Source organism: Vespula vulgaris, chromosome 1 (assembly GCF_905475345.1).
Source record: "Vespula vulgaris chromosome 1, iyVesVulg1.1, whole genome shotgun sequence".
Taxonomy (NCBI): Eukaryota; Metazoa; Arthropoda; class Insecta; order Hymenoptera; family Vespidae; genus Vespula; species Vespula vulgaris.
The window spans coordinates 6,858,695-6,875,660 of NC_066586.1; the positions used below are offsets into that span (position 1 = coordinate 6,858,695).

Here is a 16,966-nt window from a genome sequence, read left to right on the forward strand (position 1 = left end):
TCACTCGACCGATCGTGAAACGTCGAATCGTCCTTTTTCCGTATGTACGTAAAAATTGTAATTACGTAACTATGGTAAATTATAAGAGTGTTATTATATCTTATTAAGGATAATAAGAAGGAAAATAAAGAAGAAAAGGAATGGTAAAAAATGTAAAAACGAAGTTACGTGCCTTACACGAACGACGAAACGTCATTAACTATGTGATTTCGTGCGAAATAAAGTGTACAAGGAAATAGATATTCTCTCCTGCAATAGTTCGATACTTTTTCTTAGGTAGAATGATTCTATCTTTGCTTCTAAGACCTATCGCACGTTTTTATCGTAAGAAGGAAAGATGATTTGTAATTCTACGACGTCCGAGAATCGATATACGATGCTGTTCGTTCAGCTTTCGAAATAGATTTACATATCGAGTGTATACGAGTGTATAAAAACAAAAACAAAATAAGTAGAATATAAAGGAATAGATCGAAACCAATGTTCTTGCTTCGAAAGGATAGAAATTTGGAAGATTCAAGATATCAAAAATCTTAAAAGGAATAGAAAAATAAACGTCAAAATGGAAAATCAGTTGGTTTTCGTGGCTTGACAAGCCGTAAAGTAAAGTACACAGAGGGTAAGCGTCAAGGACTCTTCAGTGGAGGCAGGAGAGATGCTGGACCGGTACTGTGCGCTGGCGGCGGCCATATCTGGACGCGCACACCTTTGCGCTCGTGCCCAAGTCGGCGCGTGCGCGCACCAAACGTAACTGCCACTCTTTCGCCAGCTTCCTTTCCACCGTTTACGAGAATATGAACCAATACATCAGAAATCTTTTACATACGGAGACTAGCAAAATCGATCAATTTACATAACTACATTACATCTCACAAAATTAAGTTTAATAAAAATATTTAATAAGATCTCACTGTAAGGTTTTATCAATTGGATGTTTCTAATGCAAATATATTCAATCAAAATTACGACATGAACTTTTACGTCTCAATATTAATTTCTTTATCAAATATATTTAAATGAATCGAATTAATCGTGGAAGTCAAAAAGAATTCTAACGATGTAATATTTTTATTTGCTGTAATAAAAAAATGAATTAAATTTCTCTAAGATGAAGCACGATTTATGTAAGCGACATTTGAATCGATTGCGTATTTCTGAGACTCTAAGAGAAATTTTCAGTTTCGAATTGTCACGTTGAAAAAATCGAATCACAGGATTGGCCTAAGTTTAAATTATATGTGTCAAACAAATAACGAAAGGAAGAGACGATCACGAATCGTGTTCTGCTCGAACGAGTATTTACGTAAAGGCGAAAGAGCCATATGTAGGTCTCGCATTTGCGATGCAATCATAAAAAGCAAGTATAATCGTTGTAATTACGAGACAACGAGCAACTCGCGAGAGATTGGTATAGTAGGTATCTGTTTACCAACCAGACGGTCCGCCCTCGTTTCGAATAGCCCACGTATTTGCGCTTACGCTAAACGACGAAGCTGCGCATACGAAAAGAAGAGAGACGCGTGTAATCGTGAAGCAGGTGGCAAAGAAAGATAAAACAAAGGGATGCTAGCGAGTTTAGTACGATATCACTTTTGACTTTGATACCTTGACGAAAACAAGAGATTCGCAAGATCATAATTTTATCTTTTTCCAAGATCGAAATTTGTATATTTTTTAAATAAGATTATCAATTGCTATACATTATTAAAATACCCAATATACAATTATTATTTTAGATTATAGTTTAGATTATAATTAAAAAAGTAAACAAAACTATAGCAACTATATTGTTAATATTTCACATGCTGCGCTATTAGATTGACCAATGAATAATGTCGAAATTTTCAGTAAGCGATAACTAATTAATTTAGATATAAAATACTGATTTAGACGTAAAAGACAATAAAAAGGTGTCTTTTGTAAAATTCAGAATGAGACTTTCGATATTATCCGCGACGGTATCTTGATTATTTATTATCAACAACGTAGAAGTAAATCGAGTAACGGCAGCGTAAATACGGGGAGAGGAATAATAATACGTCAATCCTCTCGACCTCTTATCTTTCTAATGGAAAAGCAACGACGTAGGAGCACGCGAGATTCCACTTGGTTTAAAAGAGAAGTATAGCTTTACTCGCGTCCTCCATGGAGGAGCTCGAATTCTAACCGCGCCGAGGTCTCGTAATCTTTAGCCTCTGGGGGTCAGCGCACGAGTTCGTCCGTGTTGCTTCAAAGGAGATCCTCTGTAGATAGAGTAGTCTGCCTGAGAAACTCTTCTCTTTCTCTTTCTCCCTTTCTCTCTCTCTCTCTCTCTCTCTCTCTCTCTCTCTCTCTCTTTCTCTCTCTTGGTTTATACGAGACTCGGAGAAGGTGCCAGCTCGGTATTGGTACCCCCTACAATCTGGACCCTTTCGAAAGGGCAGCACATTTTATACGAGCAAACTCGTGCACTCTCTTAAGACAAAGGCTTCCTACGGATGGCACATCGAGATAGCGTTGGTAGTCGGCGTCGGAAGGACTCTCTTGAATTTTTTTTCGATTTACTGTTCGTCTTCTCTTCTCTCTTCTTCGCTACACCCATTCCCTCCCTCCACCCTTCACCCTCACCTCACCCTCACCCCGAAATGTTAATGAGAGAAGATCGTGAGAATCGAGAGAGAAGAGAGAAAGGAGAAAGAGAGTAGGAGACGATCGATCGGCCAGCAACATTTTTTGTCGTAGATCAAAGAGAGTCCTTCCTTTCTGTCTTCTGGCAAACGGATACCAAGAACGAAGGAGAAACCGCGGCAAAACGAGAGATTTTAGTTTCTAGACGGTTAAGGTAGATAGGTAGATAGGTATATCTCTTGCTTGAAGAGAATTTTATTAGTCTCCCGTATCGAGAGAGACTCTATCTCGATTGAAAAGATAGAGCGAGGAGAAGGTTTACGAGAGTAAATTCAGTAGAACTTACGATCTATACTTTCTCTCTCTCTCTCTCTCTCTCTCTTCTCTTTCTATTTTTCTTCTGTTACTGCGGCTATAAAACCCACGATTTAATGTATGAGCGGATACTGATAGAAGAGACCGACGAAGCCGTTTAAACAAATTTGATGAACGGTAAACGATACGCGAAATAAACACATTTTCTATCTTCTCTACTCAAAATTCCCACTTTCTCGCAGGTACACGAATTATCAGCCGATAACGTTATCGCTCACTCCAAATCAAGTTCATCGTTTTCGAAGACTTCGTTGATATCCGATCGACGATACTTTTTAGATATTTATTTCGTTTTTAAGTAAATAGGAATCAGGAGAAGTTTAGTATAGTTCGTTCTTTCTCTGTTCTTAAACTTTAAGAGAACGTCGCAATCGCATTCTTCGAAAGTCGTCGAGTCGAAGGAGCGATCGATTATCGATCGTGAATCTTGGCAGAGGATCGGTAAGCACGCGCGAGTAAGATACATTCGTGATGCAATCACGGATCTACGAATCCCTTTCTTTCTCTTTCTCTCCTTTTTCTCCCTCTCTCTGTCTCTCTCTCTCTTTCGATAATCTTGCGAACGCTATAGTTTCCAGGACTCTCATGCATCCTGCAACGGCAAAGTTAACGTTATAGCGGTTACTGCTTGAGCGCGACTTTAGCATCGGTTTAACCTCATTCCTGATGGTGACGTCAGTCCTCTCGCCTTTCCCTCGACTTCTGGACCTTCCAGCATCTCCTGAGATGTACGAAGCAAGCACCTATCGGCTATTAGAGAATCTCTCTCTCTCTCTCTCTTTCTTTCTCTCTCTTTCCCTCTATCTATTTATCTTCTTTCTCTTTCTTTTCTTACCCATCGTCGTTACCAACAATTGATTTGCAAATATTACGAAGCCTTCTCTCTTTCAAAGTCCTTCCAAGATCGGTAGGTAATTACGATCGACAAGGATGCCCCGAGATCCTCGTTGGAGTCCAATAATGGCAGCCATTAAAAGGGAAAGTCGATGGTTACGAACAACGACGATAGGACTCCTAGAAACATGCTGAGTACTAATTGCGCTTACATGCTTCCTTCTCTTTTATCTTCTTTTGTCTCTTCGTTCTATTCGCCGAGATACGATTCATTAAAATCACGCGATACGCTCGTTTCTATTTGAAAACATGAAAACGTAAAGAGGTCCATAAGTCTTGACAGATTCAAACTGTTTAAAAGGCACATATATTATACCTACTCTTTTATCGCAAAAGCAATCGAGCGAACGCGTGATATAACGTAAATCTTTTTCTTCTTTCTTCATATTTTTTTTTCTTTTTCCTTCATATTTCTTTTTCTTGTTCTTTTCCTTTTTCTTTTCGGCTCTCTGAGTAAGCAGGTGGGATGGTCCATTGAAGAACGAATCCAACGTCAATACCCCCTAACTAAGATAGACCTTGAGGGTCCCTTTACGATCTCAAAGGTTTTCCCTTCCTAGCGAAGAATTCCTAGCTGACCGTGCTCAAAACTATCGAGAATGCATACCTACTTAAAAAGCCACGTTTGGTTACGCTCTCGACTTTGAAGCGGCTATGTAAGCGACACTGCTTAAATCGGAAGAATACAAAGACCTTTTCCTCAGGTTTTTCTTTTCGTTGAAAGAATTCCAACGAAACGATCTTTATAATACGAGAGCCTTCTCATTTCTTTTCCTTTACTTTCCTTGTTTATAAACGATTAAACGAAAAAAGAATGTACATATCGATAATATTCGAAGCCGAGACGTATTATCTGCATTAATACGTTATCTATGTTACTCGGTAGAGTGAATGTCACGTACCTTTGACAGATAGATTGCGTTATTTAAACTGGATCGGATTAGAAACTACTGGAATTATAGTGACTATAAGCACCGTTGTATACGACGACCGGCTCTGACATTTTGTACGATATATGTATAGCGCTGTGCTGCTCGATCGCGGACAAATTACACGGAATCAACGAATCGAACTCAGCGGTGTGCAAATTGCGCAATTATGCGTTTATATTAGTGCGCCTAAAAATGTTTCTATCTATGTTATAAACTTGTTGAATCGAATGAGCGATAAAATCATCGACGATACTAATGTTAGAAATGGACGATTACACAACGAACGTTATTTTCCTCTTTCTTATATTCGCTCCTTGACAAGAAAAAAAATAACGAAGACAGCAAAAAAGAAAAAAGAAGAGAAAAAGAATAAAAAAGCAACACTAACACAACACTAACGATATTCTAATATAATTCCGCGAGCACTCGAAGCGAGCGCCAGTGTCTCGAAGAGGAAATTAATGATCTTCTCGAGAGTAGGCGCATCCCTAGGAGAAACGGAATATATTTTTCGAGCGCATCCTACGAGCGCATCATACGGGACCGAACAGCTTCGCCTTTCTATCCATATGTACGCATACTCATAAACTGACATCCCAAACGTGGCATTCCACTGCAACCTCGAATGATGCAGCAAACTAAGACCTGTTTCTGTAATATGTTTTTCTTTCTTTCATTTGATATTGTTACACGAAACGATCGACATGTTTCAATAAAAGAGAATGCATAAGATTTATTTTAATCCTTCTCTCTTTTCTTTTTTTTTTGTTTATTTATTTTTTCTTGAAAATAAAACAAAATATTTCTCTACTAGACAAATGACATAGAGAAGCGCATGACAAATGACGTAGAATGCAAGATTTTTTTCTTCGAAATATTTTTCAATAGAACAATCGAGCTACAATATCGAATAAGAAGCATCGAATTCAACATCTGGTAACATCTTCCTCTGTGCATCATAGAATATAACGACCTAAAGACAGCTGCGTTTTCGTACCACGCATCGAATGATGCTGCACATCAAAGAAACAACTTTCATTGTTATTCTCATAAACAATATTTCCTTTCTTTAATTTGATCGTTAGTTTCGTTTTGAAAGATTCTTGGATATTCGAACGTATTAGAATGAATTATTTTTATTTCTATTAGATTATCGATCGTGAAGAGTGCTACAAATCGATTACTACGAACAATCATACTTTCAATTCGTGATTAAATAATATTGTAATAAAAATGACTCTTTGTGAAAGATCAAAAATCAAATTATATCGAGTAGATGTTTAAATTTCATATTTTAAGTGTCAAAAAATCGAAATAAAAGGAAATGAATACTGTTTCTTTCTCTCCTTTTCTCGTTCTTTAGCAAATTATTTTCAAACGATAAAGCGTCCTGCACAAAAGCGAATTACATTAGTCACTGTTAGAAACCAAAGTAAAAGTTACCTAACGCTTTACCTCAACTATACTAGATGCCACATGCTAGTAGTCGATGTTTTCCAAACGGACGCTTTGCCGCCAACGCAAACCGACTGTTTCTTACCCCGGCGTTCAAGTCTCTCGTGTATAGTAACGATCCTACAAACATTAGCTCACGTAGAAGAAATTCCAAGCTTGTGAACCTCGTGCTCTTAAACTGTCGCGCATCATATGACTTTCCTTTTCACATATAGCTTAAATAATTTATATCTATTATTTAGAAATTAATAGACTAATTGCGCCTAAGTATCAGTTTATAATAGCACAAGTTTCATCAGAACGAGATTAAGTTCGAGACGATTTCTACTTAGGACATCCATGTTTATGAGTATCAAAAAAATAAATAACTAGCATAAAACAATTCAAGTAGAAATAAGTATTGTAGCGATTACAAAAATAGTCCATTCTTATCACAATAAGTTTTTAATCCATTGTAATCCGATTCGGTTATAGGTAAGTTTTACAATGGTTATTAATTGAGAACGATCAGGAGATAGATAATAGGAAGATAATAGAACTTGATTGTACGACGACAACGAAAAGGACGAAATTCTTTCGATGTTGTATACACACGAAGAAAATGATGAAAAGTAACGATCAGAGCCGTACCTTAGGAAGAACCGAGCATGTTTGACTGTAGTAGACGATCACGTATAATGGTACGATTTTTGTCTGAATCTGTTTGCGTACGCGTCAGGATTTATGGTGAGTACGTGAGTTCCGATAAACACGTGGTTAGCAGCGAGGTAACTGCTTGAGGACATTTTTAGTGATTTCCAGAAGAAACGTCAAACGCGAGGATCGCAAAGATGCTCGAAAAGCAATATAAATCTTTCGGACTCGGACAGAACGTTCCAACTTTTTTCGTGGAAATCGTTGCTGAGGGACGCGCGAAAGTGCTTGAACATCGCTAGGGCAACTCTCAGGACTGCAGCACGAGGGAAGAATGTATGTAAGAAACGTTAAGGTGTGTCGAACTACCAGGCTGGAGACAGTTCTCGATCCTCGACTGTGTGTTTTTCCGTAAATTTTAGCTCCAGGTGAAATTCTCGATTGGGATTTATATCGTTCTTTCAAAGGATCTCGTTTTCGAGATCGGTATCGAAACTTTGATACTTTGATATATGTATATACGTAGATTACGTCTGATTCCACACTTTGATCACGGCAAAAGTTGAAAAGGATTAAGGTGTTCGTATGAAAGGACTCACCATTTAGAACGTGAGGACGAAAAAAAGGACGAACAGGAGGTTATTCCAAAGGCGTAAAACGATGTCCCAAGGCGTTCGATCGGCTCGGCCTCCGAATGGAAAGCAACGCGCACACTTTCGAAACCAGTTTCTGTCTACGAGCGATGAGTTTTTCTTAAGACGCGCACAAAACACTGATTGCGGGAGATCGTTCGCGATATTATCCATGAAGAACAGCTCGTCGTTGCACTTTTTCACGTACACTCGATCCTGCTATATGCGTGAAAGGATAAGAGAAAGATGAAAGGAGATAGAGAGAGAGAGAGAGAGAGAGAGAGAGAGAGAAAAGGATCATGCAAGTGACACGTGGTTCTTATAGTTGCGCGTGCTCGTACAATCCATGGCGCGAACGTCGATCGTCATAATCAACAACGACGACGACAACGACAACGCCAACGATAACGACGACGACGTCGATGATATATTAATAGCTGGGTAATCCTCCGTCTCTACGTAGCTGTAAGATTCACGACGTAGTACGCGACGATGTGTCGTGTATACTCGAAACGACAAAGTTTACGTGAGATTTACGCGAGATTTATGTACGCGAGTCTCGACGCGCCTTTGATAAGAGCGCGTTATCGACCGTCGTGTCGAGCCCGCGCTCGGTGTCGCAGCAAATTCATCCTCGCTCGAGAGAACCTTGGAGAGCCTGCTAATCCAAGGTGGGAACGATCAGCGAGAACGTACGCGCGTCAGACCACTGAACGTAAGAGATGTGAAGAAGAAGACGACTAGGAGGAGGAGGAAGAGGAGGAGAAGGAGGAGGAGGAGGAAGAGAAGGAAGAGAAGGAAGAAGACGAAGAGAAGAAGAGAAGCCGGCTGCACAACTGCTTTCGCGAGAATTCCGCGCGATCCTTCGAGAGGAGCTTACTCGCTCGCTCGGCGCTCTTCTCTTCACTTCGGTCCGCGCGTCTCACCTTGCGGAGAGCGAGTCGGCAGGTCGGCCATGCGACGAGGAGCCACGGGCACAGGTCCACGTTCACCGGGAAACCCCCTTCGCTTCTCTTCTCCCCTCTCCTATCTTTTACCTCTCCCACCACTTCTACTACCGCTACCGACAGCATCCAGCCACCTCCACCAACTTCTCTCTCTCTCTTTCTCTTCTTCTCTCCTTCGCTTCTTTCGTTGCCGTCAGCCTGCTTCTTCGACCCTTCTCTCTTTCCTTCTCTCTTTCCCTTTCTCTCTTTCTTTCTATCTCTTTCCTCGTCTATTTCCTCGGAAGACCTCTCCCCACCACATTACCGCTCCACCACCTTTCCTCCATACCCTCACCTTCCCTACCACAGAAATCGCTCGGCTTCCCTACTTTCCTCTCTCCTAGTCAGATAAAACACGCAGGTATACACAAGAAAGGGAGGGGGGAGTGAGAGAGAGAGAGAGAGAGGATAGCACGTCCTACCTCTCGTAAGACTTGGCCCTTCTGGCCCTTCCGATAGCCACTGTCCCCCACGACCTGCCCCGGATCTACCTCAGACCTACAATCGACAGACCCAACTCAACACACGCAAACCACACAACATTACACGTCGGAAAAATGCTTCTTGTATTCTTCTTACGAACGTACTCACTAGCTACCTATTTACCTTTCTACCTCTACCAGCTTTATCATTTTATTCGTACAACTTTCAAATGTCGTTGAACGTCATCGTTGAGATAAGATGATCGCAACGAAGATATGAATTTCGAAAGAGTCCGGGTGAAAGGCCGATACCAAGGCGAAAGGAACGATTATATGAAACAACAGGCTGAAAGCACCTCTCTCACTGTTATTTGCCTTTTAAACGAGAGCAATTTCAGCAGAGCAAACCGTCGATCTACCCATCTTTGCAAACACTTTAGATAAATAGACTCAGAGACCGTCACGATTTTGTTTCGATCTTCAATACAATACGTTTCTATTCTTCTTTACCACAAAAGATGATAGATGCAAGTCTGTAATACCTATGTATCGGAGATGATTTTCTCGAATCTCAAATTTAAAAAATGATGTATTACAAAATGAGCCTGTTTTTATACATATATATGTATGTATGTATGTATATAGGATCGTATTATATAAGTAACTCGTTTAAAAGATGTGAAAACGTATACTGATGTTTTCTCGTTGGATTTGTTCTATTGATCAAAACATATGTATACATAATTCGTTGCTAAAAATTAACGTGTAAACTGAACTATCTTATAAGAAACCCTTATGCGTCTCTTGTCGCGACAGAGGGGTGGCTTCTCGACTTCAGCAGGTGCCTTACCGTGTCGATAGTTTTGTAATACAGTCTTCGAAGACCTTTATTCTTTCAAAAAAAGGAAAAAAAGAAAAAAAAGAAAAAGCAAACCGTTGTATCCTTAGGAGTCCACTACGAGTTAGTTCGTCATTGTTAAAACTTTGGCATTGTTCCTTTCAAGTAGCTCGACTATTCCCGCGGTATTGTTTGTCACGAAGCGAGCCCACCTCCGCAGGAGGGGGTCCTAAGGGATGGACTTTGGCGCGTTAATACGCGTCACAAAGGAGGAACAATACTGCAACATTTTGAGGATAGAAAGACCTTAGTTGATTTTGTACATTTGCACATAACTTTGGCCCTCATCGTTAGCAACACATCCTTTTCTGTTCTCTTATAAGTGGTAGGACTTTCGAATGAGAAGAAGAGCTCGTTTGCCCCATGGGATTTCTATCCCATGAGCTTAACAAGCATTCCCATCGCTCGTATTTTCGCTTTTGAAAATGCAAGAATAGTTTATTAGATCTCCAAGTTTTTACCATCAAAATTCTTTTCTCAAAATATACGATAAATTTTGTTTTTGTAAATCTTGTTCGTGAAAAAGTTTTCTGATCGAATTAAGATAAGCGATTATAAAAGATATAACGTCGATCAAAAGATACCGATAGTTTTGTTATACTCGTACTTTGACGTTTTTCTCACTTCCGAGTTTCTTTTCACGCAAAGTATCGTAATAGCTGTCGCACAATTTCGCTAAGAATCAACAGGTGATTCCGTTCCTACGCGTGGACCTAAATTTAGCCACGACATAATCTCTGCTTCTCTTTCTACTTCACCGTATCTTTTTTCAGTTCTCTTTCTATCGTCTGGCCTCTCTCTCTCTCTCCCTTTTTTCTCAACATGTTATCTCGTAAGTCTCTTAGTTTTGCAGTTACATCAAAGATCATTCCAGGAATCGATCGCCAGAAATGACTTTGAGATGATAATTTTCAAGGTCCGTAAAGTATTCCGAGTATATTAGATATTATAAACCTAACTTCAAATCATGGTGCGATAACACATAAGCTTAATCGCATAAAAGCGTTTATCCTCGTGCGATTAGAGCTATGGAAACGTACGAGATACGCATTACGAGCACGGTTATGTAATTACAGACTGCACGTGCGTCTTAGGGTTATTACTCGATGACGTTTCGAAGAATCCGACAAGGTGAACGTACTTTTTAACTCGATTTCTTTTTGTTTTTATTAAAGACGTTTATCAATCCTTTCTTATCCATATATTCTCTTTTTCTTTTCCTTTTTATCAATTTCATACACGTTCTCTGTTCTACTTTTATAACATTATTCGAGCTTTCCGTCAAAAATTTAAAATTGGCGAAGAAAGAAAGAAAGAAATGAAGTCGATCGAAAGTAAAACACGCAGACACAATTGAATTGGACTCGGCGGGGAATTATCTTGCGCCCTTACTCGCGAATGCGATTTACCGGCACGATGAGCAAGACTTTATTCGCAACCTGTTCCATTCCGTGATGCCAAGCGGAGAAATGCACAGGGCTCGCATTCCTCCTTTAACCTCGAAGAGTTTCTCCTCGGCGTATGCGAATCAGATAAAACTGGCACGAAGCTTTATAACTCTGCAATCCTAAAAGAACTTTGAAGGAACACTCTAAGTTTCTCCAGACGAATCGTCTTACGTCATAACGTTTTCGAATAAGACTGGTCGCAATTAAAAAGAAAAAGAAATAAAAAAGAAAAAAGAAAAAGTGAAATGTAAATACTTTCTCGCAGTTACTTATCACGAAATATGTTTTTTCTCAATATGTTTCTTCTAATTCCAATCTTAATCGATTCGTTGGCAAGAACGTGCCATAAGAATACAATAAAGAGTGCTAAAAGTGGCCCGGAAAGGATGCTCTCGCACCGTTGCACGCAGGCAACTCCCCCTATGGGACTTATGTTAGGCATACCATGGGGCATAGAGCGACTAAAATACAGTCCAGAAGAGGATACCGGTTCGGATGGTACAGTGGCGTCGCATTCGACCTTCTACACCCTAAATGGAAATTTTCGAGTTTCCTTATCCTTCTCTTTTCTCCTCCTCTTCTTTTTCTTCACATTTCAAACGTTCCGACAAATGTGGAAATTCCATAGTTTTAATAAGGATAGATCATTTAATATTTCTCAAAGTCTTTTAGAACTTTTCAAATCCTATCATTAGAGTTGTAACTTTTGATATTGATTTATCATCTTCGTTAAATCCTTTCTAAATCTAATTCAGTATTATTGACAAACATAAATCGATCAGAGAAAAGCTCCTGGAAAGTCCGATCGTAAACTGATGCTTCCGAGAACTCGTTAATAATAATCCAAGATGAAATTATTTTATTTAATCCATTTGCACATCTTAGATCCAAGGCGTTCATATTGCTACGTGACTCCAACGGTAATGAATCCCCCTTATACCTCGGTGAGTTACAGCGAGTCATGGCCTCCGACCGAATATATCTCTAAGCCTGCTACAGGTTCGTGCAAAAGATGCACCGTGAGGATAACACTATGTGCCCTGTACGGCGTCGAGGTTGAAAGCTTATTTTTATTTTTTTCCTTTTGCCTCTTCTCCTTCTTCTCCTTTTCTCTCTCTCTCTCTCTCTCTTCTTCTTTCTTTTCTTTTTATTTCTTTTTTCTTTTGCCTTCTCTCCCGTGTCTATACTACCCTTTGTTCACAGTCCTCTGGTTTCTCGCACGCATGCGCATCTTTCGCGTCATAAAAGGATCCGGGACGGGCGCCTCTACGTACGCGAAGGAAAGAATTTTATTTTGGAAAAAGGTAAAAGGAAAGACGTTCGAAACCGTACATGGATTTTTCACTGTTTTCACGATCGCTTAGGAGGTGTTGACCTCCCACGAATCGTCCTACGATCGTCAATATTTGCAATAAAGAAAAGATTGCCTATCACTGTGTTGAATTTTTAGCCTGGAGCTAAGAGAAATAGGAACGAGAGGAAAGTAATTCGACTTCGATGAATTACGTGAAACGGTTTGTCTTCTCCTATCTTATTTTAGAGAAAAAAAAGATAAAGATAGACAGACAGATAGATAGATAGATAGAGAGAGAGAGAGAGAGAGAAAGAGAATCTGTTGAAACTCCTTCGTTAGTCGGAAAGAAAATTCTGGCGGTCCTGGGACTACACCTTCTTACCAGCCCACGATGTTTGATCAAGCGTCCGACGTTCGTCGTCACGACTTTTATGGAGGTGAGGAAGGGATGTTTGTACTTTCAAATGCGTTTAAAATATCGTACCTAATGTGTCAACAGGCAAGACGACGAACTCCGTCCGTTGTAAAGACCAACGTTAAGGCGTATACGATGACGACTTATAAAGTCATTAGTGCGAAGATTGCTCGTTCTTTTTCAAGTATCGCTCGACGTTAAATTTCTTTTCGAACATGCTATAAAAATGAAATAGTTATTTCTTCTTTCGAAATTGCTTTTAGTTTTGGACTCGGACAACTTAGATCGTTTTTTTTTCTTTTTCTTTTCCTTTTCTTTTCTTTTTTTTCTAATTTCATTTACAAAATACCATCGAACGCAACGATAAGGATCTCCGAAAGAAGAGATAAATTTTTTTCTTTCCTTTTGCAATCGTTTTATCCAAGGATTCTCGGTATATAACGAGATCGAAATCGTTTTTACTCGATCCTCAGCCAATTTCTTGACACACGTCGAGCAGTTTACAAAAGCGTATCGTTCGAAACAGCTTTTTGCCACGAAAGTCAAGACGCTCGGTTTAAAAGTCAACGAGGAAGCTGCTTTCGAACGAATGGCTAGCCGTTCCTGCTTCCGAAAAAACGAACGCGCCCTCGTCATTTTTTTGGGAATTAGTCCGGACAAAAGTCGGAATACGCTACCAGATTACGACGTGCCGTGAGTATGGACCCACCAGAATCAAAACGTTAAGCGTTCACCGCCACCAAGAGAAACGTCGAATAACAGGTTGGTACACCTGCCATTCCAACGAAGAATTCGTGTAACTTTTTTTCCCGAAAGAGAGCTCGCTCGTCGTCCTTCTCTTATCTCCCCACTACAAAAATCGTTGGATCGATTCAAATTTGAATTTCTCTGTGATGTTTACTTAAGACATTTCTCAATAATCGAATGCACCTTTGGATAAAATTGAAAATAATTTCGATTTCGTCGATTAGAAAACGTAATTGTCTGACACAGTAAATGTCTGATCGCAAATCTCTCTCTCTCTCCCTCTCTCCCACCCTCTCTTTCTCTATCAAGAACGATCGAGTTCTCGGCTGATGACTTTTTGGGAACGTCACTCCAGATCGCAGAAGAGTCTCGGCACTTTGTAGTGACGAGGAGAGGCACGGAGGGTACATCACCTTCGCGTGTTTACTTCTTCGGCAACCGGTTTCCTTCCTCTTTGCTCCGACCGGTTCGGTTCGCTTGGACCCTTTCTCTCTCTCTCTCTCTCTCTCTCTCTCTTTCTCTTTCTTTCTCTTTATCTCTCTTTATCTTTCTCTCTCTTTCTCTTTGCTTCCATCTCCCTTTGCTCCTCACCTTTGCTCGTTTCTTCTCAGTTTCCTCCCTCTTCCTCGGACCTTCTCCCTAGATCGTTCCTTCCCGTTCTCCTCTCGACAGCGCGGTATTCAAATGACCTCGGATGATGAATATGCCCGTCTCTCTCCCGTCTTTGGCCCGCTACGGTAATTGCCGCTATTTCTGTCCTTATTTTTGCTCAGAGTGCGTATTCTCCATCATGTTCGTACACACATGAGGCTGCTACGTAGAGTTCGTTCTTTCCTTTTGTTCCTCTCTCTTTCTCTCTCTCTCTCTCTCTCTCTCAGAGATCTTTCTTTCTTTCTCTCTTTCTTCTTCTTTCTTTTTCTTCTTTCTCCTTAACTCACACTGGAACCCATGAGAAAGAGAGAGAGAAAGAAAGAGAGAGAGAGAGCAACTACGTGCCTCGGTACATCTTGTGGCACCTTATCTCGAACAATTTCACAAGAAGGGCGCGAATAAATTGCGCGGGAACCGACTAAGAACGACGACACTGTGCCTAGGGCGCCGTTCCTTGCATGTTTGAAACGAGTCTCGATTTTGCTTCGAGACAAGCGATTTTACGTAAGTATCCGAATAAATTTTTTCTTTTTTAAGAAAAAAATAGAGAGAGAAAAAGAGGGAGGCAGAGAGGGAGAGTAAAGTAATGTAGAAATTCCTATTAATAGCAAACTATTCGGATCTTGAATTATAATGTAATTACTCGCTTGTTTTTCTTGATAAATTTGCAACCCTATCAAAGCACTCTCCTCCATAGCCGTAGTTTACAAACGAATTTCTAATCAACAATGACGCATACGCTCATTCGTTCCGCTGGTACTACGTGCGTTGCGGAGGCTGTCGAGTACGCGAAGGAATTCAATACCCACGAGCGTGCCGCCGACGTTGCATTGTAGCTAGAACGAATTATACGTTCGATCGTAATCTCTCGGATAAAGGGCACGCGTTCGAATTCGAATAGAATATGCCGTGTACGTTCGTATATAAGTACACACATCTAATATATAATTGATAACACGAAGGTAACCTAATTTTATACGTTGTATTATTTTCAAATAATTTTTTTATTTTGAAAAATTCGGAGGAAATTTGATCTAGAGGATTGGAAAGTATCCGTAATTACGTGGATTTTTTTAGCCAAAGGGAAGAAAAATCAACGATCATACCCATCTTACTTGGCACGATCTCTCTTCGTGCGAACTCTTCGCATGTCGGACTAAAACCAACTATTAGTATGTACAGCATCGATCGTTGCGATCTCTCAAAGAAATGTACAGGTATAGTCGAGCGAGAAATTGAACTCGTCGAATTTTCTTTAACGATTTTATTCCTTCTTCTTTAGTTCGTTCGTTCGTTCGTTCGTTCGTTCGTTCGTTCATTGACGAATCATTAAAAATATCGAATCTCATCCTAGATAGAGACTAAGTTGTGTGAGAAATCGCTGACTCAACCGAAGAGGTGTCTGCGTGTCTAGCCGAGTTCGCCCACATGCGAGTCGATCTCACAATCAGATTCGATTCTATATAGGTACCTTCTATTCTGCTTAGGCGTACACAATCGCTAAGAAACGCGCGAGAACCAGCTGAGATTAGGCAACAGTCGCCATTTTATAATTGTTCTCGCCGCCTTACCTTACTGTGCTACCCATTTTTCACTTTACAGATCTTTCGACATAGCACCTAACTTACTCGTTCGTTCCATACGTTCACCATGTGTGTTTCGCATGATCGGTTCTTATAATTAATAAACGATACGTTACTATGAAATTTTTGCAACTTCGAATATAATATGACGATAAATTCCATTCAAGTTCGTTTGTTTCGTCTTTCTAATCGCTTAAAAAAACATACTCCGTCTTATGAGAATAATTTCGAATTACTATAGACTGCAGTTTCAAGGAATGTAAACTATGTGATGAGATTGAAATTTATTTTCGTAGATGTATTAGAATGAACTTTGAAGTGTTAGAAGAAACATTTTCGAGTTACCAATTTATTTATTTGTAATAAACGGATGTCGCACAGCGACAAAATCGTCCGATCGATCTCGATCGAATGAGTATTAGAAAGTGTCGTAATATTTAATTCGCGTATGAACGATAGGACGTTTAAATCTTTCTCATTAGCTTGATTCTATATATAATACATACATTTTTTGATTTCCGTTGAAATAATATCCGGCACATATTAACGTTATGGACACATAATAATTAATACTCGTTTAATCAATAAACATGTTCCATTTATCAGTGAATTGTTCTATCTTGTGTGCAAACTGTATTATATGTCTGGTATCAACAATCTCACGCTAAATATTAGTTTAACTTCAATCACATCTCATAGCTCATATCAGTTTACTAATGATGTACACATATATATCACCTTTCGAATACGTTGATGTGCTACCGCGAATAATAATAAATAAAAAGAAAACAATAAAAAAGAAAATAAATAAAAATAATAAAAAATAAAGAGTTAACATCGGTGAAGACGACAAGGTAAAATAGTTACAATTCTCGTTCCGATGCGAGCAATCCGACGAGTTTTCGTCGACTAACCAGCCGGCGCTAGGAGGTCGATAGACGAACGACAACAATAACAAGGATTACAATGAAAGCGAGACAACTGCAGAGCACGT

At 39.7% G+C, this 16,966-nt stretch overlaps 1 protein-coding gene across 3 annotated transcripts in view; it reads right to left on the reverse strand.

Moving 5' to 3' along the window:
* LOC127065573 (epidermal growth factor receptor) overlaps positions 1–16,966 on the reverse strand; it is a 113,976-nt gene that overhangs the window by 40,166 nt on the left and 56,844 nt on the right. Inside the window, exon 1 of one of the 3 annotated variants that reach the window (XM_050998099.1) lies at positions 7,496–8,607. The exons of the other annotated variants lie outside the window; for them this stretch is intronic. The gene's annotated coding sequence lies outside the window, so the exon portion shown is untranslated. Of the gene's footprint in view, positions 1–7,495; positions 8,608–16,966 lie in introns of those variants that run through there. 3 annotated transcript variants of the gene reach the window in all.